Source organism: Dasypus novemcinctus, chromosome 5, assembly GCF_030445035.2.
Source record: "Dasypus novemcinctus isolate mDasNov1 chromosome 5, mDasNov1.1.hap2, whole genome shotgun sequence".
NCBI classification, from domain to species: Eukaryota; Metazoa; Chordata; class Mammalia; order Cingulata; family Dasypodidae; genus Dasypus; species Dasypus novemcinctus.
In genome coordinates this window covers 75163777-75181747 of record NC_080677.1, presented here as the reverse complement: position 1 = coordinate 75181747, position 17971 = coordinate 75163777, and the positions used below count along the sequence as shown (strand labels likewise).

The 17971-nt window shown below is 37.5% G+C and overlaps 1 protein-coding gene and 1 pseudogene across 3 annotated transcripts in view; both read right to left on the bottom strand.

Moving 5' to 3' along the window:
• The window catches only part of MAGI2 (membrane associated guanylate kinase, WW and PDZ domain containing 2), a 1419055-nt gene that overhangs the window by 1185727 nt on the left and 215357 nt on the right, over positions 1-17971 (bottom strand). The window lies entirely within an intron of this gene.
• Positions 1-17971, bottom strand: part of LOC139438967 (ras-related C3 botulinum toxin substrate 1 pseudogene) — a 112406-nt pseudogene that overhangs the window by 2190 nt on the left and 92245 nt on the right.

Here is a 17971-nt window from a genome sequence, read left to right as displayed (position 1 = left end):
ATATTTTGATAGGTATTGCTAAATTTCTCTTAAAACTGCTTCCATCAACATATGTAAGAGTAACTTTTTCCTCCAAAACTGAGTCTTATTAAGCATTTCTATTTGCCAGTCTTATAGATTAAAGTGGAGGTGTCTCAGTGTTATTCTAAGGCTGAGCAAACTTGTCAAAGGTTTGTATCTGTATTGCTCTCTCTGGGAACATCTCTTCATGTCTTTGGCATTTTTCTCTTGCTTTGTTCATTTTTTGTTGTTTGTTTTTTTGCTTATTATTTGAAAGAACTCTTTGTATAACACAGAAATTCACTATCATGTGTTTTGAAAACAGTTCCCCATTATGCTGTTCATCTTTTGATTTGTTTATGGCATTTCAACTTTTTAAAGTAGTTAATAAGAATGTATAAATAAATCCACATTTTCCTTATGGCCTCTGAATTTCTTTAGTTATTTATAAAAACCATCTGTGGTGTGGTGGTTTGAAGCTATATGTACCCCAGAAAAACATGTTCTTAAATCTAATCCATCCTTGTGTGAGTGAACCCTTTATAAGTAGGAGCTTTGGGTAAGGTTACTACAGTTAAGTAGGTGTAGCCCACCTCTATCAGGATGGGTCTTAATCCTACTACAGGAGTCCTTTATAAGAGAATGAAATCCAGACTTCAGAGGAGAGGAAGTCACAGGAAGCAAGAGGTTGGATATCGACCGAAGTTGAAAGGGAAGAGAGAGACCAGGAGATGCTGCCATGTGCCTTGCCATGTGACAGAGGAACCAAGGCTTGCTGGCAGCCAGCCCCAGAATGCCACGGTCTTCAAGGAGAAAGCATCACCTGATGATATCTTGATTCATACTTTCTTTTAGCCTCAAACTGTAAGCTAATAAATTCCTATAGCTTAGGCCAACCCATTGCTTGGCATTTGCATGAGCAGCCTAGGAAAGTAAAACATCATCATAATGAATATCGGTTTTTAAAATATTTTCTTGCCATTCTCTTCTCTCTCTCTCTCCCCTCCCTTCCTATTGTGTTTTAATGTTTAAGTCTTTAGTACATCTAGAATTCATTTTGACATAATGAGTGAGGTAAGAATATGGATTTATGCCTCTGTCAATGGGTAGGAAGTTATTCCAAGTCCACTAATTGTCTGCCTCATCCCAATAAACTAAAACACCACCTTAAATACATAATAAATCCCCATCAAACTATTTCTGGGATTCTATCATTTTCTCTTACTCTTCTATTTTTCAATCAATGCCATACACTTTATTACAGATTTGTAATATGTTTTAATGTCTAGCAGGACTGAACTCTGCCATCAATTGAAAGAGCATTCAATAAATATAGTGGGAGGGGGCGGAGGCAAGATGGTGGCTGCGTGAGCTTGCCTGGTAATGTCTCTGCAGGGGGCGGCTGGGCAGCGTTGAAGGCTCTTTGGGACCGCGCTGTTTCGGGGATTTTTGCTGGTTGGAAGGTGTCTAGACGTCAATTCGGTGGGAAGGTAACAGAGAGGATACGTCTATAATATATAAACGGAGGTCCCAGCTGGGCGCGGGAAGTTCCCTCCTTGGGTGGGCGGAGCCGCGGTAGCGGGCACTCCTGCAGCTCCGGAGCCGCGGCGGCCAGGGTTTTTGTTTTTTTTTTCCTTTTTCTGGAGGCTTTGCAGTGCTGAGAAATTCGCGGATACTGGGCTGGCTGGTGAGGGGTTGTTGGGACAAGACTCCTTTGCAGATCGATTTGGGGAGACAGACGGTGTTTTATTGTGAAGCGGGGGACGTTTTAGTTGCCGGACAGGGCGGGTAGCGCTTCCGCCTGGAGCCCCATCCCCACAGGTCCGGCTGCCGATCTGCAACGGAATTGGATTTTGGGCAATAAGGGGACATAATTGGGAGACTGTTGTAGGGTGCAGTGAGGGAGGAGGACATGTCTGGAAGCCGATTGGGGAATATTTTGCGAAGTTTGGGATTTTGGATCTTAGAGTCTGTTTTCGGCGTTTCCAGCTGAAGCCCACCCCACCCGGCAGGGCTTGGGATCTGGGTCATTGAACTGGCTGTGGTGTAGAGGCGCCCTCAAGTGGCCGTTTTGTGGGAGCACAGGGAGGGAGCTGTCCAAAGGCTGAAACCCTGAGGAGTAGGTGAATTGCAGGGATCAGACATTCAAGATAGAGTTTGCGGACCTGGCTTCCCCCACGGGGCTGGCACCCAGCTACGGGGATCCCTGAGGGCTGTGTTGCACTGTGGGGCTCCTAAGCTTTCTGTGGACCAGATTTGAGGTTGCCAGGTCTGGGCCCCCTGGACTCTGGCGGTCCACACCCCAGACTCACACCTCTTGAGTCTTCAGTGTCTCAGACTTTCCACCCCTGAATCCATCACGCCCTGGGGTCTACCTGGGGTCCTTGAGTGCCCTGGACCTTAACGTTTGCGTTTTATCTTTATTGGTTCATATTGTTTTGTTTTTATTTTCACTTTATCTTATTTTTTACTCTTTTTGACGCCCTGATTGCTAATATTGCATTATCCCCTAGTCTTTTCTCCTAGCGTGTCCCCCAAAGTCCTTTTTTTTTTATACAGTTATTTAGGGGTTTTTTGGTTGTTTTTTTAGATAGTGTTGCAATTGTGACACGTGTATACCTGTATCTCTCTTCCCCCTATCTGTTCCCCACCGTTTGCCCATCCTCTTTTTCTTTCTTCCTTTCTTCTTGTCTTTCTTTTTTTCTTTATTATAATTAGTTTTTTTTTTTTTTTGGTTTTCTCTTTCCCTCTTGTCCCTCATCTTCCACTTATTTTATTTTAATTCAAGTATACAATAGGTGCTACAGGGAACACCTCACATTTGCTGAGTTTTCCCATCCTCCACTGCCTCATTTCTGTGTGAACTGATTTAGGCTACCTACACTATCCCCCTTCCCCTGCATCTTGATATCCACTATCATCTACTGTCTCTCCTATATTCCACCCCCCACCTCCCGTTCTTTGATCCACAAAGTGTCTAACTCTTAATTTCTAATACCTTTGTTCTGTTTTCTGTCTGTTATCCACTCTTGAAACTATTACCTTTCTTTTCTTTTTCCCTCTCATGAAAACAATAGCTTTGTAGTTCATACCATATTCCTCCCATATTCAGTCATCTACTTCATAAAAGGTACTCTACCTACAGCTATAACTCTATACAATCTACATGAATCTAACCTCTATCCTCCCAGATCTCATATTCTTGCTTTGTTAACATACATCACCAATACTACTGTACACTTTTCCCTTGCTTACACAATTGCCTTTCCCCAACACTAATACTTTCCTCTAAAGTGAACTTAACCAACAACAAGTAACTAGAATAAGAAGAAAAAAGTGACAAAGAGAAGATATAACACCTATGCAAAAGTAACAACTAATTAACCTCCAAGAGCAGACAAAGAAGCTAAGGAACTGATTAAATTCGTCAAAATAAAGAGATGACCAGAAAGCAACAAAAATCTACAAACCAAACCAATAATCAGGAAAACATGGTTGAATCCAATCAACAAACCAATAATCACGAAGGGGAGCAAAACTTGGCACAAGCAATGAAAGATCTCAGAACATTTATCACCGACAAATTTGATGCAGTAATGAAAGAGGTTAACAATATGAAGACATCACTTGGAGGGGAAATTGCAGACATACGCAAAAACATAACAGATATGATGGGAATGAACACCACAGTTCAAGAAATCAAAAATACACTTGCAGCAAATATCAGCAGACTAGAAGAGACAGAGCAGAGAATTAGTGATGTGGAAGACAGTACATCAGAAATCAAACAGATAGTAGAAGGGGTCAATAAGAAGATAGAAAAAATCCAATTAGGATTTAGGGACCTAAATGACAATGCAAAACGCTCAAACATACATATTATAGGCATTCCAGAAGGCGAAGAGAAGGGAAAGGGGTCAGAAGGAGTGTTGCAGGAAATAATGGCTGAAAACTTCCCAAATCTACTGAAAGAGACAGATGTACATATCCAAGAAGCACAGCGCACTCCACAAGTCATAAACCCCAACAGGCCCACCCCAAGACATATACTTGTCAAATTATCCAATGCTTAAGACAAAGAGAAAATCCTAAAAGCAGCAAGAGAAAAGAAAACCATCACATACAAGGGAAGCTCAATTAGATTAAGTGCTGATTTCTCTTCTGAAACCATGGAGGCAAGAAGACAGTGGTATGATATAGTCAAGGTACTAAAGGAAAAAAATTTCCAACCAAGAATACTCTATCCAGCTAAACTAGCATTCAAACATGATGGAGAGTTCAAAATATTCACAGACAAACAGAAACGGAAAGAGTATACCAACAAGAAACCTCCCCTTCAAGAAATTCTAAAGGGAGTTCTGCAGGAAGAAAGGAAAAGACAGGAAAGGCAAAGTTGGAGGAGAGTATAAGACCAACAACAACAACAAAAAAGACAAAAAAATATATATACAAACAAAATATGACAAACACAAATCCAATCAAAATATGGCTAACACAAATAATTCCTTGATATTAATAACACTGAATGTCAACAGATTAAACTCACCTATCAAAAGATTCAGACTGGGACACTGGATAAGGAAATATGACCCATCCATATGCTGTCTACAAGAGACACATCTTAGACCCAGAGACGCATGGAGATTGAAAGTGAATGGCTGGAAAACAATCATACAAGCTAACAATAACCAAAAAAAGGCAGGAGTAGCTATATTAATATCAGACAAAATAGACTTTAAATGTGAAACAATTGTGAGAGACAAAGAAGGATACTACATTTTAGTGAAAGGGAAAATCTGTCAAGAAGATCGAACAATCATAAATATCTATGCCCCTAACAAGGGTGCCTCTAAATACATCAGGCAAACGCTGGAAAAACTAAGTGAAAGAATAGATACATCTACAATTATAGTGGGGGATTTTAATACACCACTATCAACTCTGGACAGAACATCTCAAAAGAGAATCACCAAAGAAACAAAACATCTGAATAGTATATTAGAGGAGCTCGATCTAATAGACATATATAGATCACTACACCCAAACACAGCAGGATATACATTTTTCTCAAGTGCACATGGATCATTCTCCAAGATAGATCATATGCTAGGCCACAAAGAAAGGCTGAACGAATTCAGAAAGATTGAAATCATACAAAACATTATCTCTGACCACAGTGGAGTCAAGCTGGAGATTTGCAAGGGACAGAAGCCCAGATTTCACACCACGATTTGGAAATTAAACAGCACACTCTTAGAAAAACAGTGGGTCAAAGAGGAAACCTCAAAAGAAATCAATGACTACCTTGAAACAAATGATAATGATAACACAACATACCAAAATTTATGGGATGCAGCAAAAGCAGTACTGAGAGGGAAGTTTATAGCCATAAATTCATATATCAAAAAAGAAGAAAGAGCAAAAATTGTAGAACTAACTGCACATTTGAAGGAATTAGAAAAACAACAACAAAGTAACCCAACAGGAAGAAGAAGGGAGGAAATAACAAAGATAAGAGCAGAACTAAATGAAATAGAAAATAAGAAAGCACTTGAACAGATAAACAAGACCAAGAGCTGGTTTTTTGAGAAGATTAACAAAATTGACAAACCTTTAGCAACACTAACAAAGAAAAAAAGAGAGAAGATGCAAATACACAAAATAAGAAATGAGAAAGGCGATATCACCACTGACCCCACAGAAATAAAGACTATCATAAGAGGATATTTTGAAAAACTATATTCCAACAAAAATGACAATCTAGAGGAAATGGACAAATTCCTAGAAACACATAAGCAGCCCATATTGACAAAAGAAGAAATTGATGATCTTAACAAACCAATCACAAGCAGAGAGATAGAATCAGTTATTAAAAATCTCCCAACTAAGAAGAGCCCAGGGCCAGATGGCTTCACAGGTGAATTCTACAAAACATTCCAGAAAGAACTGACACCAATCCTGCTGAAACTATTCCAAAACATCGAAACAGAAAGAACATTACCCAACTCCTTCTATGATGCCAACATTACCCTAGTACCAAGCCAAACAAAGACATCACAAGAAAGGAAAATTACAGACCAATTTCTCTAATGAACCTAGACGCAAAAATACTTAACAAAATACTTGCTAATCGTATTCAACAACACATTAAACGTATTATACACCACGACCAAGTGGGATTCATCCCAGGTATGGAAGGATGGTTCAACATAAGAAAATCAATCAACGCAATACACCATATAAACAGATTGAAGGAAAAAAATCACATGATTATATCTATTGATGCAGAAAAAGCATTTGACAAAATACAGCACCCTTTCTTGATAAAAACACTCCAAAAGATTGGAATACAAGGGAATTTTTTGAACATGATTAAGAGTATATATGAAAAACCTAAAGCCAATATTGTTTACAATGGAGAAGTCCTAGACTCCTTCCCTCTAAACTCAGGAACAAGACAAGGATGCCCACTGTCTCCGCTCCTATTTAACATTGTCTTAGAAGTACTTGCTCGAGCACTGAGGCAAGAACCAGAAATAAAAGGCATTCAAATTGGAAAGAAAGAAGTCAAAATTTCATTATTTGCAGATGACATGATCCTATACATAGAAAACCCTGAGAGATCTACAACGAAGATTCTAGAACTCATAAATGAGTTTAGTAAAGTCGCAGGTTATAAGATCAATGAGCAAAAATCGGTAGCATTTCTGTACACCAATAATGAGCAAGATCAGGAGGAAATCAAGAAACAAATACCATTCACAATAGTAAACAAAAAAATCAAATACCTAGGAATAAATTTAACTAAAGAGGTAAAGAACTTATACACTGAGAACTATACAAGATTGTTCAAGGAAATCAAAGAAGACCTAAATAAATGGAAGACTATTCCTTGTTCATGGATAGGAAGACTGAACATTATTAAGATGTCTATCCTACCAAAACTGATCTACACATTCAATGCAATCCCAATAAAAATCAACGCAGCCTTCTTTAAGGAACTAGAAAAACTAACTATGAAATTTATTTGGAAAGGAAAGAGATCTCGAATAGCCAAAGACATACTGAAAAAGAAAAACGAAATTGGAGGAATCACACTACCTGACTTCAAAACATACTATAAAGCTACGGTGGTGAAAACAGCATGGTATTGGCATAAGGAGAGACACATAGACCAATGGAATCGAATTGAAAGCTCTGATATAGAACCTCACATATACAACCACATAATATTCGATAAAGCCACCAAACCCTCTCAACTGGGAGAGAGTGGCCTATTCAACAAATGGTGTCTGGAGAACTGGATAGCCATATGTAGAAGAATGAAAGAGGATTACCATCTCACACCTTATACAAAGATCAACTCAAGATGGATCAAAGACCTAAATATAAGAGCCAAGACCATAAAAACCTTAGAAAGCAGTGTAGGGAAACATCTACAGGACCTTGTAATAGGAAATGGATTTATGAATATCTCACCAAAAGCACGAGCAGCAAAAGAACAAATAGATAAATGGGACTTCCTCAAAATTAAAGCCTTCTGCACCTCAAAGGAGTTTGTCAAGAAAGTAAAAAGGGAGCCCACACAGTGGGAGAAAATATTTGGCAATCATATATCTGATAAGAAACTTATAACTTGCATATATAAAGAACTCCTATATCTTGAAAATAAAAAGATAAACAACCCATTTAAAAAATGGGAAAAAGACTTAAACAGACACTTCTCCGAAGAAGAAATACAAATGGCAAGAAAGCACATGAAAAAATGTTCCAAATCTCTAGCTATCAGGGAAATGCAAATCAAAACTACAATGAGATACCATCTTACACCCATAAGATTGGCAGCTATGAAAAAAACAGAAGAATACAAGTGCTGGAGAGGATGTGAAGGAAGGGGAACACTCATCCACTGCTGGTGGGAATGCAGAAGGATCCAACCATTCTGGAGGACAGTATGGCGGTTTCTCAAAAAACTAGCCATAGATTTGCCATATGACCCAGCAATACCACTGCTGGGTATATACCCAGCAGAACTGAAAACAAGGACACAAACCGATATATGTACACCAATGTTCATAGCAGCATTGTTCACTATTGCCAAAAGTTGGAATCAACCCAAATGCCCATCAACAGATGAGTGGATCAATAAAATGTGGTATATACACACAATGGAATACTACTCGGCTGTAAGAACAAACACACTACAAACACATGTGATAACATGGATGAATCTTGAGAACCTTATGTTGAGTGAAGCAACCCAGACATTGAAGGACAAATACTACATGACCTCAATGATATGAAATAAACAAGCTGCCCTAGATAGCAAGAGACTGAACGATAGGCTTACAGGAAATCGGAGGGTGGAGGAAGGATATGAGCCGATGTCTGCAGGGGTGGAATTTAAGACGAGATGGTGGTAAGTATGAACACAAGAAGAGATAAAAGGGGGGCAAGGGGTTGCCTTTAGTTGGGGCTTTGCGGGTTTGAGGGTGGCTGGGGTGGGACGGATGGGTAACGTTGCCCAAAAGTGGGGGGAGGGAGGGATAGCATACGAACACAGGAGAGGGTCAGGTGTTGGTGGAGAGTAAAATGCCGAGAAAATCATATCAAAATATAATAAAGAGGGTTACCTGTTTAGAATGCTCGGAGGGGAGGGTCTGATGCAGGACGGGCTCCTGGGGAATGTCTCCAAATGCTCATTCTGCCAGAGTGGGTGACACCATGGGGTAGAAACCCAAGTAGTGAGAGTGGGGGTGGACCCACATCCTGGGGAGGACTAATGCCATCAAATAGAGGGAACTGTATCCCTCGAGAGAAAGGGTGGCTCCCAGGGCACTGGGGCAGCTGAGCAAGTTAGGCCCTGAACACTATGCCATCTATCTCTGGAAGTGGCTCCTCAGGAAACGGAGGTTGGCTGTCACTGTGGGCACCAAGGTGGAAGGGAAAATGGATGTTAAATGTGTGGAACCAAAGTAAATGGGGGGTAAGAGAGGAGTTTCTTGAGAGTACACAAGGATGGATATAAAACATGTAATATTACACCATAACATATAGGAGATGACAGACTGATAATGTAAACCATAATGTAAAACATAGGATAACTAAAAATGTAAAGAACTGTGTATCCTAAAGTATGCACCATAATGTAAGCACAGATGTCACCTTGTTAGAAAGCTAATGTCTCAGACTCTGTACATCACTTTAAGTAAATATGATATGAATAGGGCGTAAGAGTATCACTGTGGAAGGGAAAAGGTTTTCTGGTGGATGTGTGGTAGTGCAGTATATTATATATATGCATTGCTGTGGTCTAGGACTCCTGTGAAGAAAAGCTGAATAATTAGGGGGGGGAAAAAAAAAAAAAAAGAAAAAGATAGGATGTGGAATTTTTTCAAGTCAACATTCTTTATCTAAGTTCTTTATCTAACTTTATCCAAGTTCTTTATCTATCCTTTAAACCCATTGCTATATGCCATTCCCTAGTAAGGGACCATGACATTATATTGGGCTTCAAATTTCGGGGAGTTCTGGATCACAGAGTGTTTCAACAATGGCAATGGAGGGATACTGGTATGGGATACCAATGACAGGTGATATATGGCTGACAGGGAGCTGTACAGAACATATGTCCAGGGTGCATGGTAATGTTTGGATATACTCATAGTGGCAACAATTAAAAACCACAGCAGGGGGGGTACTGGGTTCCTGGCCAGTGGTGCTCTGTCGTGGTCCCTAGGGGAGCAGCGACAGTCTCCCAGGTACAGCGGCGGGGACCGGGAGGGAGTGAGGGTTCAACAGTGAGCCCCTGATGCTAATGACTATGCTTGTGAGCTGATAAACCTAAAATAAGAACAAGGCCTAGAGCAACATTGTGCCTGGGAATTTCCTCCTGTCAGCCTTCATGTTACTCAAATGTGGCCAGTCTCGAAGCCAAACTCAGCATGTAAATGCAATGCCTTCCCCCCAGCGTGGGACATGACACCCGGGGATGAGCCTCCCTGGCAACGAGGGACCACTATCAACTACCAACTGATGATGCAACTGGAAAATGACCTTATACGGAAGGTTCAATGCGGATCAGCAGAATATCCATGTCTACATAAAATACCATGACTTTAAAATGCTGTTTGACCTAAAGTAAGGGGGAAATGGAAAGGAGAAATGAGTTTATATGGCTACGAGTTTCTAAAAAAGAGTCTGGAGGCTGGCAGAAGGATTGCCCTCATGCACAACTGAGCAGAGTCAGAGAGACAGATAAAACAGATACAACCCCCAGATATTGGTTCCTTTGAGGGCTAAAGAGACCCATGGGAGTTATGGTCATGGCCGATGGGGTTAACTACCAGGGCAGATGGCCCCTCTTTGGAAATGGTGTTTATGTGAGATGAATCTGGACTCAGATGGGATCTCCCTTCATAAGACTTTCATGCTAATGTGCTGGAGGTGCAGTTAATGTTGGGGTTTAAGATATATTTAGGGGATTTGAATCTCTGGACTGACAATGTGATAGCCAGGTCCTGAGCCTCAACAGACTCCAGCACCTACAATCTGATCTATTGGACTTACCACACTCAGCTAAGATGGAGTTGAAGAAGGACAACCACCACACCATGGAGCCTAGAGTGATTACAACTGAAAATGGGAGGATTGCATTCAGCATCCATGTGGAATCTGAGCCTCCTCTTGACATAGAGGTGCAATGGACACAACCAATCCAATGTCCACATAGAAGAGGTGGCATTGGATTGGGAAAAGTGGACATGGTGGATGATGGGTATGGGGAAAGGCAGGAAGAGATGAGAGGTGGAGGCGTCTTTGGGACATGGAGCTGCCCTGGATGGTGCTTCAGAGGTAATCACCGGACGTTGTAAATCCTCACAGGGCCCACTGGATGGAATGGAGGAGAGTATGGGCCATGATGTGGACCATTGTCTATGAGGTGCAGAGGTGCCCAAAGATGTACTTACCAAATCCAATGGATGTGTCATGATGATGGGAACGAGTGTTGTTGGGGGGGGGGAGAGGGCGGTGGGGGGGTGGGGTTGAATGGGACCTCACATATATATTTTTAATGTAATATTATTACAAAGTCAATAAAAAATAAATAAATAAAAAATAAATAAATATAGTGGAAAGTCAATGCTTGAAGAGACAATAAAGATCATTTAGTTCAGGTCCCTCAATTTGCAGATGAAGAAACAGAAGTCCAGAGAGTTTCCAAGACACATTCAACATTTCACAGAAATTTATAGAAAAGTCAAGAGCTAGAGCTAGGATTTCATCACTTTTATTCTGGTACTCATTCCTCTGAGATATGCTAATAACAATGAACAAATACATTTCCATAGACTTCAATACTTCTCAAACTATTCCTGGTCCAAGTGTCTCTGTGATATACTTTTTTCTTTCTATTTTACTTTTTTAATGTAATTGAATGCCAGCATTCTATAAATTTGTGAGTTTTTTTTATTATGCTAACCTATAAACACCTATATCCCATGGATATTAGCAGAAAAACCAAGCCTGTCTGCCAACATAGTTTGTCACGGCCTATTTATTTTACTTATTTGAATCCTAAGGGAGATTGTTCCTTTGTTGAAAAAAAATTCCCAAAGCAATACACAATTGAACAGTAAAGTTTCTACTGACTAACTAGGCAGTTGTCTGCCAGAGGCATTCATCAGCATGTTAATGAAATCTGTAGCTAGCATTACAAGGGAGACATTGCAAGTACCACTGAGCATATGAACATAACACCTAAGTTCTGTTAGATTTATAAACTGAAAAAGTGAGGTAAAAAAATAGGAAAATATGCAATGGTATCTCGCACAATGATTCAGAGACAAACACTTTGCCTTTCATAAAATGAGAAAAAGAAGGCAACCTTAAGAACATTTTAGAAAAAAGTACCAGATTAGATCAAGATAATAGGTCAACAACTCCAGTGCTCTGGCACAGAAGCATAAGGATATGGAAATTGAAGATTATTAAAGTCCAATAAATCACTACCTGGGGTGATTTCATGTAAAGAAGCTGGACCTTTTACAGAACCAGGAATCCATTGTACTCTTATGTGAATTACAGAGGGTACAATTTTAGACAATTATGCTCTCACCTAGACATTTCTAGTTGAATTAACAGTTATTGTTTTAGATTTGCTCAAACCATCATGAGAAATAAAGGATCTGAGAGTTTTCCAGTTGAATAGAATTAGCCCCATGATATTAATGGAAGAAAATGTCCAATTTTTCAAAGAGAAAAATCTAAAATATCTCAATATAGGCAGTACAGGCTGAGAGTTTAAAACAAAATACAATGTCATTTCTTATCTAGAAAGCACAATGTGCAACAGCAGAATGTTGAAAGGGACTATACTGATTAGGAACAGGAATGCATCAGCTAAATTGACAAATTCCACCTAAAGATAACAGAAAAGTAACCTATGCTGTTTATACTCAGAAAATTAAAAAGCAGATGTCTTTCAGCAGTACAGATGACTATGTAAGCCAAGGAGCTTGATTTTCATTTCAAGATAGTTTAGTATATGAAATTGTTACTATGAACTTTTGTTCTTAGAAACCCAATTTCCATTGTGAAAATGAGACTTTCATATTAGGTGCCTTTCATACTAGTTGCCTGCCTCATAAAACATCTAGTTACTGTAAACTAATGCATCCGATAATAATGTCCTTTTCAGTGACAACACTCCGCTTGTTAACAAGAGTTTCTCCATATGAATTAGGAGCTGGAATTTCAAGGAAATGCTCATTTTCTTGGCCATCTCTTTTTCCATAGCTTTAATGATTTAATAGGTACCACCTACAGCTTTAAAATATAGTAGAGGGGAGCAGATGTAGCTCAAGTGGGTTCTATCTCTGGTACCTCCTAAAAACAAAACAAATGAAAAAGCCAATTCTCATTGGGGAGTAGATGTAGCTCTACGGTTGAGTGCCTACTTCTATGCCCAGTATCTCCTAAAAAACAAACTATATATATATACATATATGGGTAAATGCATACATAGCATGAAGTGTGTTGACTGAAAAATATATGTAAAATTTGTATAATGAGGTGAAATCTTCTTTTCTAAGATCTTTGAAAGTAAAATCAATATGCTAAATACACTTACATACCCAATTTTCTTAAGCCTGCATTAGGAAGAGCTGCAATTCAATACACAAATTATTCCTAAATATATGTTTTATAAGTTGCTTTCATATAATATAAACAGGAAATAAAAATAAATTTACTTAAAATTTTTTCATTATAAAAAAGAAAATTACTTTTAAAAGTATTTGTATATTACTTTAAAAAGGAACTTAAGGGTGGCAAAGGCCAAAAATAAAATGTATCCTGGTTTATCAAAATTAATCAGTAGAGTTCCTCTTAAATTTTACTTAGGATTTAGAGAAAATGGGAAATGAAATGATAAGCATTTGTTCAACCAAGATAACTTAAACTTACTGGTTTTCTTTATTAGCCTGAATGGTAATCTGTTAGCATTAGTACTCTGCATTATTGAAAATTTGCATATTGTCACAGATGTCTTTAAACTGAATATCATTTCCCCATTTTTAATGGTAAGATTGTAGGTAATATATATGGCCCTAACACTTTGTAAATCCTTTGATAAGTAACTGGAGTATAAGAAATGTTGAAGTAAATGGCGGACCACCCAAGAATAAATTTGATTTCTAGAACACCTAGATATTCCAATGTAAAATAATGACAAATGAATATTATTTGTTTAATGGTACCCATGATACGTGCTCTCCACAGTAAAAATGGGAGGAGAGACATATAGTAGGTGGTATATTTATTATTTGTTTTGTGCAGTAACTTTTTGACCTAATGCAAATTCTGTGATAGATGACACGCCTTTCCGAAATCTGGAATGTCAAAGATTCATAGTGTGCTCACTGGCAAAAGAATATAAGATTAATCAATTCCTTAATCATACATATTTCCCTCATTTTACAGCTTTTTTTTTTAACTTCATGACTACCACAAATCTCATTTTAAATATCTTTGAACATCAAAGACAGCCTTGAGTTGGTTTTGTCCACACTGATTTTTAAAGCCAGACATAATATGCCAGTTGTTGTGTACATTAGGGGTTAAAGAAACATAGATTAATAAAGCATGCATCCTCTCCTCAAAAAGCTCCCCAACTGGAGTGGGACACAACACTCGATAAAATAAAACTCTGTATATACTTTATACATCATATGTATTGATATATACATGATATTTTAGATAATCTCTGTTCAGAGAGCCATTTTTTAAACTCCACGAAATATTAAATTGCTTAGTTCTTTTGCTATAATCAGGGCTCATCCCGACCTACCAATGGAGGGAAGAAATTAACTTTACAGATTTGCTTTATTTCACCCAATATCCCAAAGCAAATAAACTCTCTTCTTTGAACCAGATCATTCTCCTCAATGTCATTAATCACACTTTGATCATTTCTCCATCTTTCCTGCATGAGCCTTTTTTTCTTCACTTATAACTAACATTTATTGAAAGATTACTTTGGGTCAGGTTCTTTTTTATATGTATCAACTCTTTAATCCTCACAGTAACTCTAAGAAATAGGTAATTTTTAAAATGTTTTTAGTTTATGGGGAAATTGGGCTCCAAAGATTTAAACCAATAGGTATCAAGTCACAGAGTTAGTGAACAGACTTTCAAACTGGAACAGTCTGATTGCAGAACACACACTCCTAACTATTATGCAGTATTAATACATCCATATGCATTCCAACAAGGACACATTTTGATGATGGCTTCTATAACTGCTCTAGCCCATTCTGATTCCTCTGATAATTATGCAACTATTTTGCCTATTGTGTCTGTGGCCCACTTTGTATTTCTGTGCATTGTTACATTTGTTTGTCTTACATCTGTGCGATAGCCACCGGGCAATAGTGACCACAGATTAATTTCTGGATCTCTCTCAGTGCCTAAAAATCAAAAGATGCACTCAACTAATGTTATGGGATAAATAACAACACCTATCTTAACCATGATTAGACTTTTTTCCCTTAAAGGAAATTAGTAAAATGGGAAATCCTTTAAAAATTTCCATAAAATGATAAGACAACTTTTAAAATATGTTTTCATAGTTTAAAGAATTTTAGAGTTACATGGCACCTTACAGATTTGTAGGGGCAATTAGCCACAAATCACATGGAATGGCTTCTGTGGTATCAAGATTGGGTTTATTTTGTAAAATAAAATAATTTCCTACCCAACAGACAGATATTGTCTTAATTTGCCAGGCTACTATGATAAATACCATAAAATGGGTCAGTTTAAACAATGGTTTCAGAGGCTAGAAGGCTTGCTTCCTCCTGGATTTGGCAGCATTCAGATGCTAGTTTGCTTGCTGCAATCTTTGCTGTTCTTTGACTTGCTTCTGTCTCATGTCATGTGACCATGTCCTCTCTCTCTTCTGGGTTCCTCCTGACTTCCAGCTTCTGGCTTGTTATAAAGCTTCTAGTAATCTGGATTAAGACCCATCTTCATTCACTTGGACCACACCTATAAAGATAACATCTTCAAAAGGTCCTATTTATAACGGATTCATACCCACTGGAATGTGGATTATGATTAAGAATATGTCTAAACTGGGGTACATAATTCATTCTACGATAGATACATTACCTCTAATAGGAATGAGTACCTAGTACTATAGATAAAATATATTTTGCTTAAACCAAAGTACTAAGGAATAACATGTCTATGCATTGGAAAAGAAAAACTTTAGACTTCTACTTATTTCTAGCCAACTGATAGATTCACTATATCCTTCTGACCACATTTCAAGCTAGATTAGCTTTTCTTCAAACATGAGATATAGGAAATAAAGAGTTAAGAGCTTCAATTTAAGTCTCTATTCTAACAAATGAAGATGAAAGGATAAATCTTTATTGGTAGAACTCAATAAAAAGCTTTGTTATTCTCTTCAGAATCAATGAGAAATAGGATCATGTATAGGTATTTATCTATACCTGATAAATATATATGCATGTGCATTAATGTCATAAATTTATATATTATGTAAGTTGTAGTAACTTTGTTAGAAAGAAGATTTTTAGAATGAAATAATCAAGAAAACAATTGATATGTATGAGTTATTTATTTAGGAAATATACTAAAAGTTTGATCATTTTTATTAGAAAATTATCATTTTATTTTTTGTTTTATTATTTGAATATAATGTTCAACATATTGCTGGAACTATAAAAGTATATCAGTTTTTGTTCCAATTTTAATGTGTACTATATCAGCTATTACTTACTCTGTTTTACATAAAATGGTGGGAAGATAATCCTTAAAATATATATATATTTTAAATAACTCAAGGAATTTTAGAGCTACATGGTACCTTACAGGGAATTGCTTCTTTGACCATATGTGGCAAAGTAGAACTGCTCAGAATTCAGTGTGTTAGATTTCAGATAGAGCATTATTAACAAGATATTTATTTTGACAATGGAAAGGTATACATGTACAAAAAATTTAAAAATTATTTAAAAGCATAATACATTTATGATCTAAGAACTTTGCTAATAAGTTGTGGTAGAGGAAAAAGAAGAGTCTTCCTATTCTCAAAGAATTTAATGTTTCTGTCTAATATGACCACATCAGTTCAACAAACACTAATTGAATGCATAATATATTTCTAAATGCGATTTTGCTAGAGTTCTAAACATGAATAAGACACAGTTCTTGTCCTTACGGTGCTTTTATTCTAAATTGGTAAGCAGACATTAAACAAGTAGCAAGAAATAATGAAAGAATTAAAAAAGGACTCAAGACATGAGAAGATTCATTAGAAAAATGGTTATGAGTATTAAATTGGTAAGTTTGTATGTACCGTGACTAAAAATATGGTTTTGTTTCTCAAAACTACTAAATCAATAGGGTTAATAGACAAAGGATGCCCAAGAACCCAGCAAATTAATTCTTAGAGGCTACTAGATTCCTTTAATTCATGTACTACTCTCCCCGTTCACTCTGATTCAGATACAGTGACCTGCTGATATTTCTTCAACATGCCAGGGATGCTGGCAACACCCTAGAACATCACCTCTTCCTGTTTCACCTGCCTGGAAAGTCTTTCCCAGAGATATTGGCTGTATCCCTTTTGTTGCAGTAACAAATGACCCTCACATCTCCACTTACATTTTACTGGCCAAAGCAAATCACATGGCCAAGACCGACGTCAATAATTAGGAAGTCAGGAAGGAGCAGCAAATAATAATATAGTTATTATTTGCTACTTTACTTACTTTACTTTCTTCAAATCTTTGTTTAAATGTCACCTCCTCAGTGAGTGAGGTCTTCCTTTGATGACCTTTTGTAAAATCCCTACCTATTCTCTCACTGCACACACACAAACACAGACATGCACACTCCCTTTTCTCCTCTCTTGCTTTATTTCATTTCTTAGCACATAATATCTTCTAACCCTCTATATCCCACTCTTCCAAAAAAAAAAAATATTATATTTTCTTGTAGACACATTTAAAAAAGAAAAGAAACAGGTGGAGTTAATTGTAATATTAATATATTTTGTTGAAACCAGTGTATTCAAACTATTATCATTTCAACACATAAATTTAAAAAAAATAAATGAGATCTTTTGCATTCTTTCTCTTTTAATACTAAATTTACAACATCTAGTGGGCATTTCACATTTACAGTGTGTCTCAATTTGGACTAGCCACATTTCAAGTGCTCAGTAGCCCCATATGAGTAGTGGCCCCTGATTTGGACGGCATGATTCTTTATAATTGGACTTGTTCATTGTCTTACACTCACAGTGGAATTTAAACCATATGAAGATATGAATTCATATCTTGTTTACTTATGAATCCTAATTCCTACTACAGTGTCTGGCACACTGTAGATGCTGGCAAATAATCGTTGGCTAAATTACTTTTTCCAAGCTTCAAAA